This window comes from Carcharodon carcharias, chromosome 33 (genome assembly GCF_017639515.1).
Source record: "Carcharodon carcharias isolate sCarCar2 chromosome 33, sCarCar2.pri, whole genome shotgun sequence".
NCBI classification, from domain to species: domain Eukaryota; kingdom Metazoa; phylum Chordata; class Chondrichthyes; order Lamniformes; family Lamnidae; genus Carcharodon; species Carcharodon carcharias.
Window position 1 is genome coordinate 20,306,684 of NC_054499.1, and position 22,615 is coordinate 20,329,298.

At 46.7% G+C, this 22,615-nt stretch overlaps 21 non-coding genes across 21 annotated transcripts; all 21 read left to right on the top strand.

Annotated features, from left to right (window-relative positions):
- The first annotated feature begins 361 nt into the window (after window positions 1–361).
- Window positions 362–433, top strand: trnaq-cug. Its single transcript has one exon. It is a non-coding gene; the product is annotated as a tRNA-Gln (tRNA).
- Window positions 434–1,786: 1,353 nt separating this feature from the next.
- Window positions 1,787–1,858, top strand: trnaq-cug. The gene has a single exon. It is a non-coding gene; the product is annotated as a tRNA-Gln (tRNA).
- Window positions 1,859–2,164: 306 nt separating this feature from the next.
- On the top strand, window positions 2,165–2,236 carry trnaq-uug. Its single transcript has one exon. It is a non-coding gene; the product is annotated as a tRNA-Gln (tRNA).
- Window positions 2,237–3,589: 1,353 nt separating this feature from the next.
- trnaq-uug lies at window positions 3,590–3,661 on the top strand. Its single transcript has one exon. It is a non-coding gene; the product is annotated as a tRNA-Gln (tRNA).
- Window positions 3,662–4,988: 1,327 nt separating this feature from the next.
- Window positions 4,989–5,060, top strand: trnaq-uug. The gene has a single exon. It is a non-coding gene; the product is annotated as a tRNA-Gln (tRNA).
- A 963-nt stretch (window positions 5,061–6,023) lies between these two features.
- On the top strand, window positions 6,024–6,095 carry trnaq-cug. Its single transcript has one exon. It is a non-coding gene; the product is annotated as a tRNA-Gln (tRNA).
- Window positions 6,096–6,377: 282 nt separating this feature from the next.
- On the top strand, window positions 6,378–6,449 carry trnaq-uug. Its single transcript has one exon. It is a non-coding gene; the product is annotated as a tRNA-Gln (tRNA).
- A 1,353-nt stretch (window positions 6,450–7,802) lies between these two features.
- Window positions 7,803–7,874, top strand: trnaq-uug. Its single transcript has one exon. It is a non-coding gene; the product is annotated as a tRNA-Gln (tRNA).
- Window positions 7,875–8,847: 973 nt separating this feature from the next.
- Window positions 8,848–8,919, top strand: trnaq-cug. The gene has a single exon. It is a non-coding gene; the product is annotated as a tRNA-Gln (tRNA).
- A 282-nt stretch (window positions 8,920–9,201) lies between these two features.
- On the top strand, window positions 9,202–9,273 carry trnaq-uug. The gene has a single exon. It is a non-coding gene; the product is annotated as a tRNA-Gln (tRNA).
- A 1,353-nt stretch (window positions 9,274–10,626) lies between these two features.
- On the top strand, window positions 10,627–10,698 carry trnaq-uug. The gene has a single exon. It is a non-coding gene; the product is annotated as a tRNA-Gln (tRNA).
- Window positions 10,699–11,672: 974 nt separating this feature from the next.
- trnaq-cug lies at window positions 11,673–11,744 on the top strand. Its single transcript has one exon. It is a non-coding gene; the product is annotated as a tRNA-Gln (tRNA).
- A 1,330-nt stretch (window positions 11,745–13,074) lies between these two features.
- Window positions 13,075–13,146, top strand: trnaq-cug. Its single transcript has one exon. It is a non-coding gene; the product is annotated as a tRNA-Gln (tRNA).
- Window positions 13,147–13,428: 282 nt separating this feature from the next.
- On the top strand, window positions 13,429–13,500 carry trnaq-uug. The gene has a single exon. It is a non-coding gene; the product is annotated as a tRNA-Gln (tRNA).
- Window positions 13,501–14,844: 1,344 nt separating this feature from the next.
- On the top strand, window positions 14,845–14,916 carry trnaq-uug. The gene has a single exon. It is a non-coding gene; the product is annotated as a tRNA-Gln (tRNA).
- A 976-nt stretch (window positions 14,917–15,892) lies between these two features.
- trnaq-cug lies at window positions 15,893–15,964 on the top strand. The gene has a single exon. It is a non-coding gene; the product is annotated as a tRNA-Gln (tRNA).
- Window positions 15,965–16,246: 282 nt separating this feature from the next.
- trnaq-uug lies at window positions 16,247–16,318 on the top strand. Its single transcript has one exon. It is a non-coding gene; the product is annotated as a tRNA-Gln (tRNA).
- A 1,346-nt stretch (window positions 16,319–17,664) lies between these two features.
- On the top strand, window positions 17,665–17,736 carry trnaq-uug. The gene has a single exon. It is a non-coding gene; the product is annotated as a tRNA-Gln (tRNA).
- Window positions 17,737–18,710: 974 nt separating this feature from the next.
- On the top strand, window positions 18,711–18,782 carry trnaq-cug. The gene has a single exon. It is a non-coding gene; the product is annotated as a tRNA-Gln (tRNA).
- Window positions 18,783–20,478: 1,696 nt separating this feature from the next.
- On the top strand, window positions 20,479–20,550 carry trnaq-uug. Its single transcript has one exon. It is a non-coding gene; the product is annotated as a tRNA-Gln (tRNA).
- A 973-nt stretch (window positions 20,551–21,523) lies between these two features.
- On the top strand, window positions 21,524–21,595 carry trnaq-cug. Its single transcript has one exon. It is a non-coding gene; the product is annotated as a tRNA-Gln (tRNA).
- Window positions 21,596–22,615: the final 1,020 nt, after the last annotated feature.

A 22,615-nucleotide genomic window follows, 5' to 3' on the forward strand; every position in this document is an offset into this window, starting at 1 on the left:
TCGCCATAAATCCTTCTCCGTGGGAGGCTGCCTGAGGCTTTGGCAAGCAGTTCGCAACCTAGGTCTCATGGCTCACCTTCAAATGACCTGCCAACACAAGTCCGTTGCCTCACCAGGAACAAGTGTGCACTTTCAAACGTAATGATTTGATGAAGCCGTTGATGAGCTCTCCTGAAATCTCACTATTTGACATGTGTCAAAATTGTTTGATATAATCTGGCTGTGAAGTGTCTTGCCAACAGTTCCCTTGTCAACGGCATCAAGTAACGGCTTGTCGTTGTGGATGTTCCGGTTGCTGCCATGTTAAATTTAAAAAGCAATCTTCTTTGAGCAACGATTCAGTGCAGAATGGCATCGTCTGGGTTCCATGGTGTAATGGTGAGCACTCTGGACTCTGAATCCAGCGATCCGAGTTCAAGTCTCGGTGGAACCTTGTACTTTTGTCAATCTCGCTGTCAAGCTTGGTCAATTGCGTCTCCTTTACAATTGCCATGGCGTACGATTCGAGAGGTCAAATTTTGATCCAGCTCCCCTGCCATTTGAATGAGCATGACGGAGCCTCTTCCACCAATTTCCTGCACCATCATTGTTTAAGCTCTTGGCCCTGCTCTTTATCTGTCCCATTGAAAGGATGCCACAGTTTGTGTCACACGAGGAGAACCATTCGATGGTTCGTTTGGAACTTTGGCGCCAATGTGAATGCAGAAAAGACATGAGCCTGATGTCAGCTGTCATGTAGGTTCCATGGTGTAACGGTGAGCACTCTGGACTTTGATTCCAGTGATCTGAGTTCAAATATCTGTGGAACCAAGTTTCTTGTTTGCCCAGCTGCTGTTAAAATTTGAGGCAGGCGAGTGGTTTCTTGACGAGCTCATGGTCTCTGCTGATTACAGAGCCTTTCCTGGCTTTCACCTCTTCATATACTTGAGCGATATGTGGCTCAGGCTGATGCTATATTCCTGAGGGGGAAGTGGCAGTTGCATTGGGTGCACGGCATTTGAATTTCAGCAGGCAACAAGCTCGAAAGAATTCAAGGGCAGGCAGATATCACTTCAATTGCATCCTAGAAGTGCACAAGTTTTATCCGGTCTTTCCTGGTCAGGTCTCGTACATCACTGCCTCGCTTTGCTCATTCACGGATCATTTGGCAAGAGTGTCATATTACGAGGAGCCGGGAAGAGAAGCAGCAATGTCACAAATGGCAGCTTGAACGCAGCCCTTTCATTTGCAGAGCAGACAAACTTAGGAGCTGAGCAAGTGCGAGATATGAAGAAATATGTTGCAAAACATGAAGCCAACGTGAAATGGTGGACACGGAACATAAAGCGCTTGCAATTTTGCTCCCGATATAGTTTGCAAACATTCTTGTGGCTCAGCAAAACGTCGCAATTTGCAGTGCAGCTTGACGTCTCAAACTATGTTCACTCGCCATAGGTTCTACACCGTGGGCGGCTGCCTGAGGCTTTGGCAAGCAGTTCGCAACCTAGGTCTCATGGCTCACCTTGAAATGACCTGCCAACCCAAGTCCGTTGCCTCACCAGGAACAAGTGTGCACTTTCAAATGTAATGATTTGATGAAGCCTTTGATGAGCTCTCCTGAAATCTCCCTATTTGACATGTTTCAAAATTGTTTGATATAATCTGGCTGTGAAATGTCTTGCCAACAGTTCCCTTGTCAACGGCATCAAGTAACGACGTGTCGTTGTCGCTGTTCCGGTTGCTGCCATGTTAAATTTAAAAAGTAATCTTCTTTCAGCAACGATTCAGAGAAGAGTTGTATCTTCTGGGTTCCATGGTGTAATGGTGATCACTCTGGACTCTGAATCCAGCGATCTGAGTTCAAATCTCGGTGGAACCTTGTACTTTTGTCAATCTCTCTGTCAAGCTTGGTCAAATGCGTCTCCTTTACAATTGCCATTTGCGTACGATTCGAGAGGTCAAATTTTGAACCAGCTCGCCTGCCATTTGAATGCGCATGACGGAGCCTCTTGCACCAGTTTCCTGCAGTGTCATTATTTTGGCTCTTGGCCCTGCTCTTTAACTGTCCCATTGAAAGGATGCCACAGTTTGTGTCACACGAGGAGAACCATTCGATGGTTCGCTTGGAACTTTGGCGCCAATGTGAATGCAGAAAAGACTTTACCCTGATGTCAGCTGATATGTAGGTTCCATGGTGTAACGGTGAGCACTCTGGACTTTGAATCCAGTGATCCGAGTTCAAATCTCGGTGGAGTCAAGTTTCTTGTTTGCCCAGCTGCTGTTAAAATTTGAGGTAGGCGAGTGGATACTTGACGAGCTCATGGTCTCTGCTGAGTACAGAGCATTTCCTGGCTTTCACCTCTTCATATTCTTGAGCGATAGGAGGCTCAGGCTGATGCTATATTCCAGAGGGGGAGGTGGCAGTTGTATTGGGTGCAAGGCATTTGAAATTAAGCAGGCAACAAGCTCGATAGAATTCAAGGGCAGGCAGATATCACTTCCATTGCATCCTAGAAGTGCACCAGTTTTATCCTGTCTTTCCTGGTCAGGTCTCGTACATCACTGCCTAGCAATGCTCATTCACGGATCATTTGGCAAGAGTGTCATATTACGAAGAGCCGGGAAGAGAAGCAGCAATGTCTCAAATGGCAGCTTGAACACAGCTCTTTCATTTGCAGAGCAGACAAACTTAGGAGCAGAGCAAGTGCGAGATCTGAAGAAATATGTTGCAAAACATGAAGCCAACGTGAAATGGTGGACATGGAAGATAAAGCACTTGCAATTTTGCTCCCGATATCGTTTGCAAACATTCTTGTGGCTCAGCAAAACATCGCAATTTGCAGTGCAGCTCGACGTCTCAAACTATGTTCACTCGCCATAAATCCTTCTCCGTGGGAGGCTGCCTGAGGCTTTGGCAAGCAGTTCGCAACCTAGGTCTCATGGCTCACCTTGAAATGACCTTCCAATGCAAGTCCGTTGCCGTACCAGGAACAAGTCCGCACTTTCAAATGTAATGATTTGATGAAGCCTTTGATGAGCTCTCCTGAAATCTTCCTATTTGACATGTGTCAAAATTGTTTGATATAATCTAGCTGTGAAGTGTCTTGCCAACAGTTCCCTTGTCAACGGCATCAAGTAACGACATGTCGTTGTCGCTGTTCCGGCTGCTGCCATGTTAAATGTAAAAAGTAATCTTCTTTGAGCAACGATTCAGAGCCGAAACGCATCTTCTGGGTTCCATGGTGTAATGGTGAGCACTCTGGATTCTGGATCCAGCGATCCGATTTCAAACCTGAGTGGAACCTCATACTTTTGTCAATCTCGCTGTCAAGCTTGGCCAATTGCGTCTCCTTTACAATTGCCATGGCGTACGATTCGAGAGGTCAAATTTTGAACCAGCTCGCCTGCCATTTGAATGCGCATGACTGAGCCTCTTGCACCAGTTTCCTGCAGTGTCATTATTTTGGCTCTTGGCCCTGCTCTTTATCTGTCCCATTGAAAGGATGCCACAGTTTGTGTCACACGAGGAGAACCATTCGATGGTTCGCTTGGAACTTTGGCGCCAATGTGAATGCAGAAAAGACATGAGCCGGATGTCAGCTGACATTTAGGTTCCATGGTGTAACGGTGGGCACTCTGGACTTTGAATCCAGTGATCCGAGTTCAAATCTCGGTGGAACCAAGTTTCTCGTTTGCCAAGCTGCTGTTAAAATTTGAGGTAGGCGAGTGGATACTTGACGAGCTCATGGTCTCTGCTGATTACAGAGCCTTTCCTGGCTTTCACCTCTTCATATTCTTGAGCGATAGGAGGCTCAAGCTGATGCTATATTCCTGAGGTGGAGGCAGTTTTTGCATTGGGTGCATGGCATTTGAAATTCAACAGGCAAGCTCGAAAGACTTCAAGGGCAGGCAGATATCACTTCAATTGTGTCCTAGAAGTGCACCAGTTTTATCCTGTCTTTCCTGGTCAGGTCTCGTACATCACTGCCTAGCAATGCTCGTTCACGGATCATTTGGCAAGAGTGTCATATTACGAGGAGCTGGGAAGAGAAGCAGCAATGTCACAAATGGCAGCTTGAACGCAGCTCTTTCATTTGCAGAGCAGACAAACTTAGGAGCAGATTAAGTGCGAGATCTGAAGCAACATGTTGCAAAACATGAAGCCAACGTGAAATGGTGGACATGGAACATAAAGCGCTTGCAATTTTGCTCCCGATATCGTTTGCAAACATTCTTGTGGCACAGCAAAACGTCGCAATTTGCAGTGCAGCTCGACGTCTCAAACTATGTTCACTCGCCCTAAATCCTTCTCCGTGGGAGGCTGCCTGAGGCTTTGGCAAGCAGTTCGCAACCTAGGTCTCATGGCTCACCTTGAAATGACCTGCCAACGCAAGTCCGTTGCCTCACCAGGAACAAGTGCGCACTTTCAAACGTAATGATTTGATGAAGCCTTTGATGAGCTCTCCTGAAATCTCCCTATTTGACATGTGTCAAAATTGTTTGATACAATCTGGCTGTGAAGTGTCTTGCAAACAGTTCCCTTGTCAAGGGCATCAAGTAACGACGTGACGTTGTCGCTGTTCCGGTTCCTGCCTTGTTAAATGTAAGAAGTAATCTTCTTTGAGCAACGATTCAGTGTGTAAAAGCATCTTCTCGGTGCCTTGGTGTAATGGTGAGCACTCTGGACTCTGAATCCAGTAATCTGAGTTCAAATCTTGGTGAAACCTTGTACTGTTGACAATCTCGCTGTCAAACTTGGCCAATTGCGTACGAATTGAGAGGGCAATTTTTGAACCAGCTCCCCTGCCATTTGAATGCGCATAACTGAGCCTCTTGCACCAGTTTCCTGCAGTGTCATTATTTTGGCTCTTGGCCCTGCTCTTTATCTGTCCCATTGAAAGGATGCCACAGTTTGTGTCACACGAGGAGAACCATTCGATGGTTCGCTTGGAACTTTGGCGCCAATGTGAATGCAGAAAAGACATGAGCCTGATGTCAGCTGACATGTAGGTTCCATGGTGTAACGGTGAGCACTCTGGACTTTGAATCCAGTGATCCGAGTTCAAATCTCAGTGGAACCAAGTTTCTTGTTTGCCAAGCTGCTGTTAAAATTTGAGGTAGGCGAGTGGATACTTGACGAGCTCATGGTCTCTGCTGATTACAGAGCCTTTCCTGGCTTTCACCTCTTCATATTCTTGAGCGATAGGAGGCTCACGCTGATGCTATATTCCTGAGGTGGAGGCAGTTTTTGCATTGGGTGCATGGCATTTGAAATTCAACAGGCAAGCTCGAAAGACTTCAAGGGCAGGCAGATATCACTTCAATTGCGTCCTAGAAGTGCACCTGTCTTTCCTGGTCAGGTCTCGTACATCACTGCCTAGCAATGCTCGTTCACGGATCATTTGGCAAGAGTGTCATATTACGAGGAGCCGGGAAGAGAAGCAGCAATGTCACAAATGGCAGCTTGAACGCAGCTCTTTCATTTGCAGAGCAGACAAACTTAGGAGCAGAGTCAGTGCGAGATCTGAAGCAACATGTTGCAAAACATGAAGCCAACGTGAAATGGTGGACATGGAACATAAAGCGCTTGCAATTTTGCTCCCGATATCGTTTGCAAACATTCTTGTGGCTCAGCAAAACGTCGCAATTTGCAGTGCAGCTCGACGTCTCAAACTATGTTCACTCGCCATAAATCCTTCTCCGTGGGAGGCTGCCTGAGGCTTTGGCAAGCAGTTCGCAACCTAGGTCTCATGGCTCACCTTGAAATGACCTGCCAACGCAAGTCCGTTGCCTCACCAGGAACAAGTGTGCACTTTCAAACGTAATGATTTGATGAAGCCTTTGATGAGCTCTCCTGAAATCTCCCTATTTGACATGTGTCAAAATTGTTTGATACAATCTGGCTGTGAAGTGTCTTGCAAACAGTTCCCTTGTCAAGGGCATCAAGTAACGACGTGTCGTTGTCGCTGTTCCGGTTGCTGCCATGTTAAATTTAAGAAGTAATCTTCTTTGAGCAACGATTCAGTGTGCTAAATCATCTTCTGGGTTCCATGGTGTAATGGTGAGCACTCTGGACTCTGAATCCAGCGATCCAAGTTCAAGTCTCGGTGGAACCTTGTACTGTTGACAATCTCGCTGTCAAGCTTGGCCAATTGCTTATTATTCTAGAGGGCAAATTTTGAACCAGCTCCCCTGCCATTTAAATGCTCATGACTGAGCCTCTTGCCCCAGTTTCCTGCAGTGTCATTGTTTTGTCTCTTGGCCCTGCTCTTTATCTGTCCCATTGAAAGGATGCCACAGTTTGTGTCACACGAGGAGAACCATTCGATGGTTTGCTTGGAACTTTGGCGCCAATGTGAATGCAGAAAAGACATGAGCCTGATGTCAGCTGATATGTAGGTTCCATGGTGTAACGGTGAGCACTCTGGACTTTGAATCCAGTGATCCGAGTTCAAATCTCGTTGGAACCACGTTTCTCTTTTGCCCAGCTGCTGTTAAAATTTGAGGTGGGCGAGTGGATACTTGACGAGCTCATGGTCTCTGCTGATTACAGAGCCTTTCCTGGCTTTCACCTCTTCATATTCTTGACTGATAGGAGGCTCAGGCTGATGCGATATTCCAGAGGGGGAGGTGGCAGTTGTATTGGGTGCAAGGCATTTGAAATTCAGCAGGCAACAAGCTCGAAAGAATTCAAGGACAGGCAGATATCACTTCCATTACATCCTAGAAGTGCCCCAGTTTTATCCCGTCTTTCCTGGTCAGGTCTCGTACATCACTGCCTAGCAATGCTCATTCACGGATCATTTGGCAAGAGTGTCATATTACGAGGAGCCGGGAAGAGAAGCAGCAATGTCTCAAATGGCAGCTTGAACACAGCTCTTTCATTTGCAGAGCAGACAAACTTAGGAGCAGAGCAAGTGCGAGATCTGAAGAAATATGTTGCAAAACATGAAGCCAACGTGAAATGGTGGACATGGAACATAAAGCACTTGCAATTTTGCTCCCGATATCGTTTGCAAACATTCTTGGGGCTCAGCAAAACGTCGCAATTTGCAGTGCAGCTCGACGTCTCAAACTATGTTAACTCGCCATAAATCCTTCTCCGTGGGAGGCTGCCTGAGGCTTTGGCAAGCAGTTCGCAACCTAGGTCTCATGGCTCACCTTAAAATGACCTGCCAACGCAAGTCCGTTGCCTCACCAGGAACAAGTCCGCACTTTCAAATGTAATGATTTGATGAAGCATTTGATGAGCTCTCCTGAAATCTTCCTAATTGACATGTGTCAAAATTGTTTGATATAATCTGGCTGTGAAGTGTCTTGCCAACAGTTCCCTTGTCAACGGCATCAAGTAACGACATGTCGTTGTCGCTGTTCCGGCTGCTGCCATGTTAAATGTAAAAGGTAATCTTCTTTGAGCAACGATTCAGGGCATAAATGCATCTTCTGGGTTCCATGGTGTAATGGTGAGCACTCTAGACTCTGGATCCACCTATCTGAGTTCAAATCTCAGTGGAACCTGATACTTTTGTCAATCTCTCTGTCAAGCTTGGCCAATTGCGTCACCTTTACAATTGCCATGGCTTATGATTCGAGAGGTCAAATTTTGAACCAGCTCCCCTGCCATTTGAATGCGCATGACTGAGCCTCTTGCACCAGTTTCCAGCAGTGTCATTATTTTGGCTCTTGGCCCTGCTCTTTATCTGTCCCATTGAAAGGATGCCACAGTTTGAGTCACACGAGGAGAACCATTCGATGGTTCGCTTGGAACTTTGGCGCCAATGTGAATGCAGAAAAGACATGAGCCTGATGTCAACTGACATGTAGGTTCCATGGTGTAACGGTGAGCACTCTGGACTTTGAATCCAGTGATCCGAGGTCAAATCTCGGTGGGACCAAGTTTCTCGTTTGCCAAGCTGCTGTTAAAATTTGAGGTAGGCGAGTGGATACTTGACGAGCTCATGGTCTCTGCTGATTACAGAGCCTTTCCTGGCTTTCACCTCTTCGTATTCTTGAGCGACAGGAGGCTCACGCTGATGCTATATTCCTGAGGTGGAGGCAGTTTTTGCATTGGGTGCATGGCATTTGAAATTCAACAGGCAAGCTCGAAAGACTTCAAGGGCAGGCAGATATCAGTTCAATTGCGTCCTAGAAGTGCACCAGTTTTATCCTGCCTTTCCTGGTCAGGTCTCGTACATCACTGCCTAGCAATGCTCGTTCACGGATCATTTGGCAAGAGTGTCATATTACGAGGAGCCGGGAAGAGAAGCAACAATGTCACAAATTGCAGCTTGAACGCAGCTCTTTCATTTGCAGAGCAGACAAACATAGGAGCAGAGTCAGTGCGAGATCTGAAGCAACATGTTGCAAAACATGAAGCCAACGTGAAATGGTGGACATGGAACATAAAGCGCTTGCAATTTTGCTCCCGATATCGTTTGCAAACATTCTTGTGGCTCAGCAAAACGTCGCAATTTGCAGTGCAGCTCGACGTCTCAAACTATGTTCACTCGCCCTAAATCCTTCTCCGTGGGAGGCTGCCTGAGGCTTTGGCAAGCAGTTCGCAACCTAGGTCTCATGGCTCACCTTGAAATGACCTGCCAACGCAAGTCCGTTGCCTCACCAGGAACAAGTGTGCACTTTCAAACGTAATGATTTGATGAAGCCTTTGATGAGCTCTCCTGAAATCTCCCTATTTGACATGTGTCAAAATTGTTTGATACAATCTGGCTGTGAAGTGTCTTGCAAACAGTTCCCTTGTCAAGGGCATCAATTAACGACGTGTCGTTGTCGCTGTTCCGGTTGCTGCCATGTTAAATGTAAGAAGTAATCTTCTTTGAGCAACGATGCAGTGTGCTAAATCATCTTCTGGGTTCCATGGTGTAATGGTGAGCACTCTGGACCCTGAATCCAGCGATCCGAGTTCAAGTCTCGGTGGAACCTTGTACTCTTGACAATCTCGCTGTCAAGCTTGGCCAATTGCTTATTACTCTAGAGGGCAAATTTTGAACCAGCTCCCCTGCCATTTAAATGCTCATGACTGAGCCTCTTGCCCCAGTTTCCTGCAGTGTCATTGTTTTGGCTCTTGGCCCTGCTCTTTATCTGTCCCATTGAAAGGATGCCACAGTTTGTGTCACACGAGGAGAACCATTCGATGGTTTGCTTGGAACTTTGGCGCCAATGTGAATGCAGAAAAGACATGAGCCTGATGTCAGCTGACATGTAGGTTCCATGGTGTAACGGTGAGCACTCTGGACTTTGAATCCAGTGATCCGAGTTCAAATCTCGTTGGAACCACGTTTCTCTTTTGCCCAGCTGCTGTTAAAATTTGAGGTGGGCGAGTGGATACTTGACGAGCTCATGGTCTCTGCTGATTACAGAGCCTTTCCTGGCATTCACCTCTTCATATTCTTGACTGATAGGAGGCTCAGGCTGATGTGATATTCCAGAGGGGGAGGTGGCAGTTGTGTTGGGTGCAAGGCATTTGAAATTCAGCAGGCAACAAGCTCGAAAGAATTCAAGGACAGGCAGATATCACTTCCATTACATCCTAGAAGTGCCCCACTTTTATCCCGTCTTTCCTGGTCAGGTCTCGTACATCACTGCCTAGCAATGCTCATTCACGGATCATTTGGCAAGAGTGTCATATTACGAAGAGCCGGGAAGAGAAGCAGCAATGTCTCAAATGGCAGCTTGAACACAGCTCTTTCATTTGCAGAGCAGACAAACTTAGGAGCAGAGCAAGTGCGAGATCTGAAGAAATATGTTGCAAAACATGAAGCCAACGTGAAATGGTGGACATGGAACATAAAGCACTTGCAATTTTGCTCCCGATATCGTTTGCAAACATTCTTGGGGCTCAGCAAAACGTCGCAATTTGCAGTGCAGCTCGACGTCTCAAACTATGTTAACTCGCCATAAATCCTTCTCCGTGGGAGGCTGCCTGAGGCTTTGGCAAGCAGTTCGCAACCTAGGTCTCATGGCTCACCTTGAAATGACCTGCCAACGCAAGTCCGTTGCCTCACCAGGAACAAGTCCGCACTTTCAAATGTAATGATTTGATGAAGCATTTGATGAGCTCTCCTGAAATCTTCCTATTTGACATGTGTCAAAATTGTTTGATATAATCTGGCTGTGAAGTGTCTTGCCAACAGTTCCCTTGTCAACGGCATCAAGTAACGACATGTCGTTGTCGCTGTTCCGGCTGCTGCCATGTTAAATGTAAAAGGTAATCTTCTTTGAGCAACGATTCAGGGCATAAATGCATCTTCTGGGTTCCATGGTGTAATGGCGAGCACTCTAGACTCTGGATCCACCTATCTGAGTTCAAATCTCAGTGGAACCTGATACTTTTGTCAATCTCTCTGTCAAGCTTGGCCAATTGCGTCACCTTTACAATTGCCATGGCTTATGATTCGAGAGGTCAAATTTTGAACCAGCTCCCCTGCCATTTGAATGCGCATGACTGAGCCTCTTGCACCAGTTTCCAGCAGTGTCATTATTTTGGCTCTTGGCCCTGCTCTTTATCTGTCCCATTGAAAGGATGCCACAGTTTGTGTCACACGAGGAGAACCATTCGATGGTTCGCTTGGAACTTTGGCGCCAATGTGAATGCAGAAAAGACATGAGCCTGATGTCAACTGACATGTAGGTTCCATGGTGTAACGGTGAGCACTCTGGACTTTGAATCCAGTAATCCGAGTTCAAATCTCGGTGGGACCAAGTTTCTCGTTTGCCAAGCTGCTGTTAAAATTTGAGGTAGGCGAGTGGATACTTGACGAGCTCATGGTCTCTGCTGATTACAGAGCCTTTCCTGGCTTTCACCTCTTCGTATTCTTGAGCGACAGGAGGCTCACGCTGATGCTATATTCCTGAGGTGGAGGCAGTTTTTGCATTGGGTGCATGGCATTTGAAATTCAACAGGCAAGCTCGAAAGACTTCAAGGGCAGGCAGATATCAGTTCAATTGCGTCCTAGAAGTGCACCAGTTTTATCCTGCCTTTCCTGGTCAGGTCTCGTACATCACTGCCTAGCAATGCTCGTTCACGGATCATTTGGCAAGAGTGTCATATTACGAGGAGCCGGGAAGAGAAGCAACAATGTCACAAATTGCAGCTTGAACGCAGCTCTTTCATTTGCAGAGCAGACAAACTTAGGAGCAGAGTCAGTGCGAGATCTGAAGCAACATGTTGCAAAACATGAAGCCAACATGAAATGGTGGACATGGAACATAAAGCGCTTGCAATTTTGCTCCCGATATCGTTTGCAAACATTCTTGTGGCTCAGCAAAACGTCGCAATTTGCAGTGCAGCTCGACGTCTCAAACTATGTTCACTCGCCCTAAATCCTTCTCCGTGGGAGGCTGCCTGAGGCTTTGGCAAGCAGTTCGCAACCTAGGTCTCATGGCTCACCTTGAAATGACCTGCCAACGCAAGTCCGTTGCCTCACCAGGAACAAGTGTGCACTTTCAAACGTAATGATTTGATGAAGCCTTTGATGAGCTCTCCTGAAATCTCCCTATTTGACATGTGTCAAAATTGTTTGATACAATCTGGCTGTGAAGTGTCTTGCAAACAGTTCCCTTGTCAAGGGCATCAAGTAACGACGTGTCATTGTCGCTGTTCCGGTTGCTGCCACGTTAAATGTAAGAAGTAATCTTCTTTGAGCAACGATTCAGTATAAAAAAAGCATCTTCTGGGTTCCATGGTGTAATGGTGAGCACTCTGGACTCTGAATCCAGCGATCCGAGTTCAAGTCTCGGTGGAACCGTGTAGTCTCGACAATCTCGCTGTCAAGCTTGGCCAATTGCGTAATATTCTAGAGGGCAAATTTTGAACCAGCTCCCCTGCCATTTGAATGCGCATGACTGAGCCTCTTGCCCCAGTTTCCTGCAGTGTCATTGTTTTGGCTCTTGGCCCTGCTCTTTATCTGTCCCATTGAAAGGATGCCACAGTTTGTGTCACACGAGGAGAACCATTCGATGGTTTGCTTGGAACTTTGGCGGCAATGTGAATGCAGAAAAGACATGAGCCTGATGTCAGCTGACATGTAGGTTCCATGGTGTAACGGTGTGAACTCTGGACTTTGAATCCACTGATCAGAGTTCAAATCTCGGTGCAACCAAGTTTCTCGTTTGCCAAGCTGCTGTTAAAATTTGAGGTAGGCGAGTGGATACTTGACGAGCTCATGGTCTCTGCTGATTACAGAACCTTTCCTGGCTTTCACCTCTTCATATTCTTGAGCGATAGGAGGCTCAGGCTGATGTTATATTCCTGAGGGGGAGGTGGCAGTTGCACTGGGTGCAAGGCATCTGAAATTCAGCAGGCAACAAGTTCGAATGAATTCAGGGGCAGGCAGATATCACTTCCATTGCATCCTAGAAGTGCCCCACTTTTATCCCGTCTTTCCTGGTCAGGTCTCGTACATCACTGCCTAGCAATGCTCATTCACGGATCATTTGGCAAGAGTGTCATATTACGAGGAGCCGGGAAGAGAAGCAACAATGTCACAAATTGCAGCTTGAACGCAGCTCTTTCATTTGCAAAGCAGACAAACTTAGGAGCAGATTAAGTGCGAGATCTGAAGCAACATGTTGCAAAACATGAAGCCAACGTGAAATGGTGGACATGGAACATAAGGCGCTTGCAATTTTGCTCCCGATATCGTTTGCAAACATACTTGTGGCTCAGCAAAACGTCGCAATTTGCAGTGCAGCTCGACGTCTCAAACTATGTTCACTCGCCCTAAATCCTTCTCCGTGGGAGGCTGCCTGAGGCTTTGGCAAGCAGTTCGCAACCTAGGTCTCATGGCTCACCTTGAAATGACCTGCCAACGCAAGTCCGTTGCCTCACCAGGAACAAGTGTGCACTTTCAAACGTAATGATTTGATGAAGCCTTTGATGAGCTCTCCTGAAATCTCCCTATTTGACATGTGTCAAAATTGTGTGATACAATCTGGCTGTGAAGTGTCTTGCAAACAGTTCCCTTGTCAAGGGCATCAAGTAACGACGTGTCGTTGTCGCTGTTCCGGTTGCTGCCATGTTAAATGTAAGAAGTAATCTTCTTTGAGCAATGATTCAGTGTACCAAAGGATCTTCTGGGTTCCATGGTGTAATGGTGAGCACTCTGGACTCTGAATCCAGCGATCCAAGTTCAAGTCTCGGTGGAACCTTGTACTGTTGACAATCTCGCTGTCAAGCTTGGCCAATTGTGTGTTATTCTAGAGGGCAAATTTTGAACCAGCTCCCCTGCCATTTGAATGCGCATGACTGAGCCTCTTGCACCAGTTTCCTGCAGTGTCATTATTTTGGCTCTTGGCCCTGCTCTTTATCTGTCCCATTGAAAGGATGCCACAGTTTGTGTCACACGAGGAGAACCATTCGATGGTTTGCTTGGAACTTTGGCGCCAATGTGAATGCAGAAAAGACATGAGCCTGATGTCAGCTGACATGTAGGTTCCATGGTGTAACGGTGAGCACTCTGGACTTTGAATCCAGTGATCCGAGTTCAAATCTCGGTGGAACCAAGTTTCTCGTTTGCCCAGCTGCTGTTAAAATTTGAGGTAGGCGAGTGGATACTTGACGAGCTCATGGTCTCTGCTGATTACAGAGCCTTTCCTGGCTTTCACCTCTTCATATTCTTGAGTGATAGGAGGCTCAGGCTGATGCTATATTCCAGAGGGGGCGGTGGCAGTTGTATTGGGTGCAAGGCATTTGAAATTCAGCAGGCAACAAGCTCGAAAGAATTCAACGACAGGCAGATATTGCATCCTAGAAGTGCCCCAGTTTTATCCCGTCTTTCCTGGTCAGGTCTCGTACATCACTGCCTAGCAATGCTCATTCACGGATCATTTGGCAAGAGTGTCATATTACGAAGAGCCGGGAAGAGAAGCAGCAATGTCTCAAATGGCAGCTTGAACACAGCTCTTTCACTTGCAGAGCAGACAAACTTAGGAGCAGAGCAAGTGCGAGATCTGAAGAAATATGTTGCAAAACATGAAGCCAACGTGAAGTGGTGGACATGGAACATAAAGCGCTTGCAATTTTGCTCCCGATATCGTTTGCAAACATTCTTGTGGCTCAGCAAAACGTCGCAATTTGCAGTTCAGATCGACGTCTCAAACTATATTCACTCGCCATAAATCCTTCTCCGTGGGAGGCTGCCTGAGGCTTTGGCAAGCAGTTCGCAACCTAGGTCTCATGGCTCACCTTGAAATGACCTGCCAACACAAGTCCGTTGCCTCACCAGGAACAAGTCCGCACTTTCAAATGTAATGATTTGATGAAACCTTTGATGAGCTCTCCTGAAATCTTCCTATTTGACATGTGTCAAAATTGTTTGATATAATCTGGCTGTGAAGTGTCTTGCCAACAGTTCCGTTGTCAACGGCATCAGGTAACGACATGTCGTTGTCGCTGTTCCGGCTGCTGCCATGTTAAATGTAAAAAGTAATCTTCTTTGAGCAACGATTCAGAGCAGACATGCATCTTCTGGGTTCCATGGTGTAATGGTGCGCACTCTAGACTCTGTATCCACCGATCCGAGTTCAAATCTCAGTTGAACCTGATACTTTTGTCAATCTCTCTGTCAAGCTTGGCCAATTGCGTCACCTTTACAATTGCCATGGCGTATGATTCGAGAGGTCAAATTTTGAACCAGCTCCCCTGCCATTTGAATGCGCATGACTGAGCCTCTTGCACCAGTTTCCAGCAGTGTCATTGTTTTGGCTCTTGGCCCTGCTCTTTATCTGTCCCATTGAAAGGATGCCACAGTTTGTGTCACACGAGGAGAACCATTCGATGGTTCGCTTGGAACTTTGGCGCCAATGTGAATGCAGAAAAGACATGAGCCTGATGTCAACTGACATGTAGGTTCCATGGTGTAACGGTGAGCACTCTGGACTTTGAATCCAGTGATCCGAGTTCAAATCTCGGTGGAACCAAGTTTCTCGTTTGCCAAGCTGCTGTTAAAATTTGAGGTAGGCGAGTGGATACTTGACGAGCTCATGGTCTCTGCTGATTACAGAGCCTTTCCTGGCTTTCACCTCTTCATATTCTTGAGCGATAGGAGGCTCAGGCTGATGTTATATTCCTTAGGGGGAGGTGGCAGTTGCACTGGGTGCAAGGCATCTGAAATTCAGCAGGCAACAAGTTCGAATGAATTCAGGGGCAGGCAGATATCACTTCCATTGCATCCTAGAAGTGCCCCACTTTTATCCCGTCTTTCCTGGTCAGGTCTCGTACATCACTGCCTAGCAATGCTCATTCACGGATCATTTGGCAAGAGTGTTATATTACGAGGAGCCGGGAAGAGAAGCAGCAATGTCACAAATGGCAGCTTGAACGCAGCTCTTTCATTTGCAAAGCAGACAAACTTAGGAGCAGAGTAAGTGCGAGATCTGAAGCAACATGTTGCAAAACATGAAGCCAACGTGAAATGGTGGACATGGAACATAAGGCGCTTGCAATTTTGCTCCCGATATCGTTTGCAAACATTCTTGTGGCTCAGCAAAACGTCGCAATTTGCAGTGCAGCTCGACGTCTCAAACTATGTTCACTCGCCCTAAATCCTTCTCCGTGGGAGGCTGCCTGAGGCTTTGGCAAGCAGTTCGCAACCTAGGTCTCATGGCTCACCTTGAAATGACCTGCCAACGCAAGTCCGTTGCCTCACCAGGAACAAGTGTGCACTTTCAAACGTAATGATTTGATGAAGCCTTTGATGAGCTCTCCTGAAATCTCCCTATTTGACATGTGTCAAAATTGTTTGATACAATCTGGCTGTGAAGTGTCTTGCAAACAGTTCCCTTGTCAAGGGCATCAAGTAACGACGTGTCGTTGTCGCTGTTCCGGTTGCTGCCATGTTAAATGTAAGAAGTAATGTTCTTTGAGCAATGATTCAGTGTGCCAAAGGATCTTCTGGGTTCCATGGTGTAATGGTGAGCACTCTGGACTCTGAATCCAGCGATCCAAGTTCAAGTCTCGGTGGAACTTTGTACTGTTGACAATCTCGCTGTCAAGCTTGGCCAATTGTGTGTTATTCTAGAGGGCAAATTTTGAACCAGCTCCCCTGCCATTTGAATGCGCATGACTGAGCCTCTTGCACCAGTTTCCTGCAGTGTCATTATTTTGGCTCTTGGCCCTGCTCTTTATCTGTCCCATTGAAAGGATGCCACAGTTTGTGTCACACGAGGAGAACCATTCGATGGTTTGCTTGGAACTTTGGCGGCAATGTGAATGCAGAAAAGACATGAGCCTGATGTCAGCTGACATGTAGGTTCCATGGTGTAACGGTGAGCACTCTGGACTTTGAATCCAGTGATCCGAGTTCAAATCTCGGTGGAACCAAGTTTCTTGTTTGCCCAGCTGCTGTTAAAATTTGAGGTAGGCGAGTGGATACTTGACGAGCTCATGGTCTCTGCTGATTACAGAGCCTTTCCTGGCTTTCACCTCTTCATATTCTTGACTGATAGGAGGCTCAGGCTGATGCTATATTCCAGAGGGGGCGGTGGCATTTGTATTGGGTGCAAGGCATTTGAAATTCAGCAGGCAACAAGCTCGAAAGAATTCAAGGACAGGCAGATATCACATCCATTGCATCCTAGAAGTGCCCCAGTTTTATCCCGTCTTTCCTGGTCAGGTCTCGTACATCACTGCCTAGCAATGCTCATTCACGGATCATTTGGCAAGAGTGTCATATTACGAAGAGCCGGGAAGAGAAGCAGCAATGTCTCAAATGGCAGCTTGAACACAGCTCTTTCATTTGCAGAGCAGAAAAACTTAGGAGCAGAGCAAGTGCGAGATCTGAAGAAATATGTTGCAAAACATGAAGCCAATGTGAAATGGTGGACATGGAACATAAAGCGCTTGCAATTTTGCTCCCGATATCGTTTGCAAACATTCTTGTGGCTCAGCAAAACGTCGCAATTTGCAGTTCAGATCGACGTCTCAAACTATATTCACTCGCCATAAATCCTTCTCCGTGGGAGGCTGCCTGAGGCTTTGGCAAGCAGTTCGCAACCTAGGTCTCATGGCTCACCTTGAAATGACCTGCCAACGCAAGTCCGTTGCCTCACCAGGAACAAGTCCGCACTTTCAAATGTAATGATTTGATGAAGCCTTTGATGAGCTCTCCTGAAATCTTCCTATTTGACATGTGTCAAAATTGTTTGATATAATCTGGCTGTGAAGTGTCTTGCCAACAGTTCCGTTGTCAACGGCATCAAGTAACGACATGTCGTTGTCGCTGTTCCGGCTGCTGCCATGTTAAATGTAAAAAGTAATCTTCTTTGAGCAACGATTCAGAGCAGACATGCATCTTCTGGGTTCCATGGTGTAATGGTGAGCACTCTGGATCCAGCGATCCGAGTTCAAATCTCAGTGGAACCTCATACTTTTGTCAATCTCGCTCTCAATCTTGGCCAATTGCGTCTCCTTTACAATTGCCATGGCGTACGATTCGAGAGGTCAAATTTTGAACCAGCTCCCCTGACATTTGAATGCGCATGACTGAGCCTCTTGCACCAGTTTCCTGCAGTGTCATTATTTTGGCTCTTGGCCCTGCTCTTTATCTGTTCCATTGAAAGGATGCCACAGTTTGTGTCACACGAGGAGAACCATTCGATGGTTCGCTTGGAACTTTGGCGCCAATGTGAATGCAGAAAAGACATGAGCCTGATGTCAGTTGATATGTAGGTTCCATGGTGTAACGGTGAGCACTCTGGACTTTGAATCCAGTGATCCTAGTTCAAATCTCAGTGGAACCAAGTTTCTCGTTTGCCAAGCTGCTGTTAAAATTTGAGGTAGGCGAGTGGATACTTGACGAGCTCATGGTCACTGCTGATTACAGAGCCTTTCCTGGCTTTCACCTCTTCATATTCTTGAGCGATAGGAGGCTCACGCTGATGCTATATTCCTGAGGTGGAGGCAGTTTTTGCATTGGGTGCATGGCATTTGAAATTCAACAGACAAGCTCGAAAGACTTCAAGGGCAGGCAGATATCACTTCAATTGCGTCCTAGAAGTGCACCAGTTTTATCCCTTCTTTCCTGGTCGGGTCTCGTACATCACTGCCTAGCAATGCTCGTTCACGGATCATTTGGCAAGAGTGTCATATTACGAGGAGCCGGGAAGAGAAGCAGCAATGTCACAAATGGCAGCTTGAACGCAGCTCTTTCATTTGCAGAGCAGACAAACTTAGGAGCAGAGTAAGTGCGAGATCTGAAGCAACATGTTGCAAAACATGAAGCCAACGTGAAATGGTGGACATGGAACATAAAGCGCTTGCAATTTTGCTCCCGATATCGTTTGCAAACATTCTTGTGGCTCAGCAAAACGTCGCAATTTGCAGTGCAGCTCGACGTCTCAAACTATGTTCACTCGCCCTAAATCCTTCTCCGTGGGAGGCTGCCTGAGGCTTTGGCAAGCAGTTCGCAACCTAGGTCTCATGGCTCACCTTGAAATGACCTGCCAACGCAAGTCCGTTGCCTCACCAGGAACAAGTGTGCACTTTCAAACGTAATGATTTGATGAAGCCTTTGATGAGCTCTCCTGAAATCTCCCTATTTGACATGTGTCAAAATTGTTTGATACAATCTGGCTGTGAAGTGTCTTGCAAACAGTTCCCTTGTCAAGGGCATCAAGTAACGACGTGTCGTTGTCACTGTTCCGGTTGCTGCCATGTTAAATGTAAGAAGTAATCTTCTTTGAGCAATGATTCAGTATAAAAAAAGCATCTTCTGGGTTCCATGGTGTAATGGTGAGCACTCTGGACTCTGAATCCAGCGATCCGAGTTCAAGTCTCGGTGGAACCTTGTACTTTTGACAATCTCGCTGTCAAGTTTGGCCAATTGCGTATTATTCTAGAGGGCAAATTTTGAACCAGCTCCCCTGCCATTTGAATGCGCATGACTGAACCTCTTGCACCAGTTTCCTGCAGTGTCATTGTTTTGGCTCTTGGCCCTGCTCTTTATCTGTCCCATTGAAAGGATGCCACAGTTTGTGTCACACGAGGAGAACCATTCGATGGTTTGCTTGGAACTTTGGCGCCAATGTGAATGCAGAAAAGACATGAGCCTGATGTCAGCTGACATGGTGTAACGGTGAGAACTCTGGACTTTGAATCCAGTGATCCGAGTTCAAATCTTGGTGGATCCAAGTTTCTCGTTTGCCAAGCTGCTGTTAAAATTTGAGGTAGGCGAGTGGATACTTGACGAGCTCATGGTCTCTGCTGATTACAGAGCCTTTCCTGGCTTTCACCTCTTCATATTCTTGAGCGATAGGAGACTCAGGCTGATGCTATATTGCAGAGGGGGAGGTGGCAGTTGTATTGGGTGCAAGGCATTTCAAATTCAGCAGGCAACAAGCTCGAAAGAATTCAAGGGCAGGCAGATATCACTTCCATTGCATCCTAGAAGTGCCCCAGTTTTATCCCGTCTTTCCTGGTCAGGTCTCGTACATCACTGCCTAGCAATGCTCATTCACGGATCATTTGGCAAGAGTGTCATATTACGAAGAGCCGGGAAGAGAAGCAGCAATGTCTCAAATGGCAGCTTGAACACAGCTCTTTCATTTGCAGAGCAGACAAACTTAGGAGCAGAGCAAGTGCGAGATCTGAAGAAATATGTTGCAAAACATGAAGCCAACGTGAAATGGTGGACATGGAACATAAAGCGCTTGCAATTTTGCTCCCGATATCGTTTGCAAACATTCTTGTGGCTCATCAAAAGGTCGCAATTTGCAGTGCAGCTCGACGTCTCAAACTATATTCACTCGCCATAAATCCTTCTCCGTGGGAGGCTGCCTGAGGCTTTGGCAAGCAGTTCGCAACCTAGGTCTCATGGCTCACCTTGAAATGACCTGCCAACGCAAGTCCGTTGCCTCACCAGGAACAAGTCCGCACTTTCAAATGTAATGATTTGATGAAGCCTTTGATGAGCTCTCCTGAAATCTTCCTATTTGACATGTGTCAAAATTGTTTGATATAATCTGGCTGTGAAGTGTCTTGCCAACAGTTCCCTTGTCAACGGCATCAAGTAACGACATGTCGTTGTCGCTGTTCCGGCTGCTGCCATGTTAAATGTAAAAAGTAATCTTCTTTGAGCAACGATTCAGAGCAGAAATGCGTCTTCTGGGTTCCATGGTGTAATGGTGAGCACTCTGGACTCTGGATCCAGCGATCCGAGTTTAAATCTCAGTGGATCATCGTACTTTTGTCAATCTCGCTGTCAAGCTTGGCCAATTGCGTCTCCTTTACAATTGCCATGGCGTACGATTCGAGAGGTCAAATTTTGAACCAGCTCCCCTGCCGTTTGAATGCGCATGACTGAGCCTCTTGCACCAGTTTCCTGCGGTGTCATTATTTTGGCTCTTGGCCCTGCTCTTTATCTGTCCCATTGAAAGGATGCCACAGTTTGTGTCACACGAGGAGAACCATTTGATGGTTCGCTTGGAACTTTGGCGCCAATGTGAATGCAGAAAAGACATGAGCCTGATGTCAGCTGACATGTAGGTTCCATGGTGTAACGGTGAGCACTCTGGACTTTGAATCCAGTGATCCGAGTTCAAACCTCGGTGGAACCAAGTTTCTCGTTTGCCAAGCTGCTGTTAAAATTTGAGGTAGGCGAGTGGATACTTGACGAGCTCATGGTCTCTGCTGATTACAGAGCCTTTCCTGGCTTTCACCTCTTCATATTCTTGAGCGATAGGAGGCTCACGCTGATGCTATATTCCTGAGGTGGAGGCAGTTTTTGCATTGGGTGCATGGCATTTGAAATTCAACAGACAAGCTCGAAAGACTTCAAGGGCAGGCAGATATCACTTCAATTGCGTCCTAGAAGTGCACCAGTTTTATCCCTTCTTTCCTGGTCGGGTCTCGTACATCACTGCCTAGCAATGCTCGTTCACGGATCATTTGTCAAGAGTGTCATATTACGAGGAGCTGGGAAGAGAAGCAGCAATGTCACAAATGGCAGCTTGAACGCAGCTCTTTCATTTGCAGAGCAGACAAACTTAGGAGCAGAGTAAGTGCGAGATCTGAAGCAACATGTTGCAAAACATGAAGCCAACGTGAAATGGTGGACATGGAACATAAAGCGCTTGCAATTTTGCTCCCGATATCGTTTGCAAACATTCTTGTGGCTCAGCAAAACGTCGCAATTTGCAGTGCAGCTCGACGTCTCAAACTATGTTCACTCGCCCTAAATCCTTCTCCGTGGGAGGCTGCCTGAGGCTTTGGCAAGCAGTTCGCAACCTAGGTCTCATGGCTCACCTTGAAATGACCTGCCAACGCAAGTCCGTTGCCTCACCAGGAACAAGCGTGCACTTTCAAACGTAATGATTTGATGAAGCCTTTGATGAGCTCTCCTGAAATCTCCCTATTTGACATGTGTCAAAATTGTTTGATACAATCTGGCTGTGAAGTGTCTTGCAAACAGTTCCCTTGTCAAGGGCATCAAGTAACGACGTGTCATTGTCACTGTTCCGGTTGCTGCCATGTTAAATGTAAGAAGTAATCTTCTTTTTGCAACGATTCAGTATGTAAAAGCATCTTCTGGGTTCCATGGTGTAATGGTGAGCACTCTGGACTCTGAATCCAGCGATCCGAGTTCAAGTCTCGGTGGAACCTTGTACTTTTGACAATCTCGCTGTCAAGTTTGGCCAATTGCGTATTATTCTAGAGGGCAAATTTTGAACCAGCTCCCCTGCCATTTGAATGCGCATGACGGAACCTCTTGCACCAGTTTCCTGCAGTGTCATTGTTTTGGCTCTTGGCCCTGCTCTTTATCTGTCCCATTGAAAGGATGCCACAGTTTGTGTCACACGAGGAGAACCATTTGATGGTTTGCTTGGAACTTTGGCGCCAATGTGAATGCAGAAAAGACATGCGCCTGATGTCAGCTGACATGGTGTAACGGTGAGAACTCTGGACTTTGAATCCAGTGATCCGAGTTCAAATCTTGGTGGATCCAAGTTTCTCGTTTGCCAAGCTGCTGTTAAAATTTGAGGTAGGCGAGTGGATACTTGACGAGCTCATGGTCTCTGCTGATTACAGAGCCTTTCCTGGCTTTCACCTCTTCATATTCTTGAGCGATAGGAGGCTCACGCTGATGCTATATTCCTGAGGTGGAGGCAGTTTTTGCATTGGGTGCATGGCATTTGAAATTCAACAGACAAGCTCGAAAGACTTCAAGGGCAGGCAGATATCACTTCAATTGCGTCCTAGAAGTGCACCAGTTTTATCCCTTCTTTCCTGGTCGGGTCTCGTACATCACTGCCTAGCAATGCTCGTTCACGGATCATTTGTCAAGAGTGTCATATTACGAGGAGCTGGGAAGAGAAGCAGCAATGTCACAAATGGCAGCTTGAACGCAGCTCTTTCATTTGCAGAGCAGACAAACTTAGGAGCAGAGCAAGTTTGAGATCTGAAGCAATATGTTGCAAAACATGAAGCCAACGTGAAATGGTGGACATGGAACATAAAGCGCTTGCAATTTTGCCTCCTTATATCTTTTGCAATCTTTCTTGTGGATCAGCAAAACGTCGCAATTTGCAGTGCAGCTCGACGTCTCAAACTATGTTCACTCGCCATAAATCCTTCTCCGTGGGAGGCTGCCTGTGGCTTTGGCAAGCAGTTGGCAACCTAGGT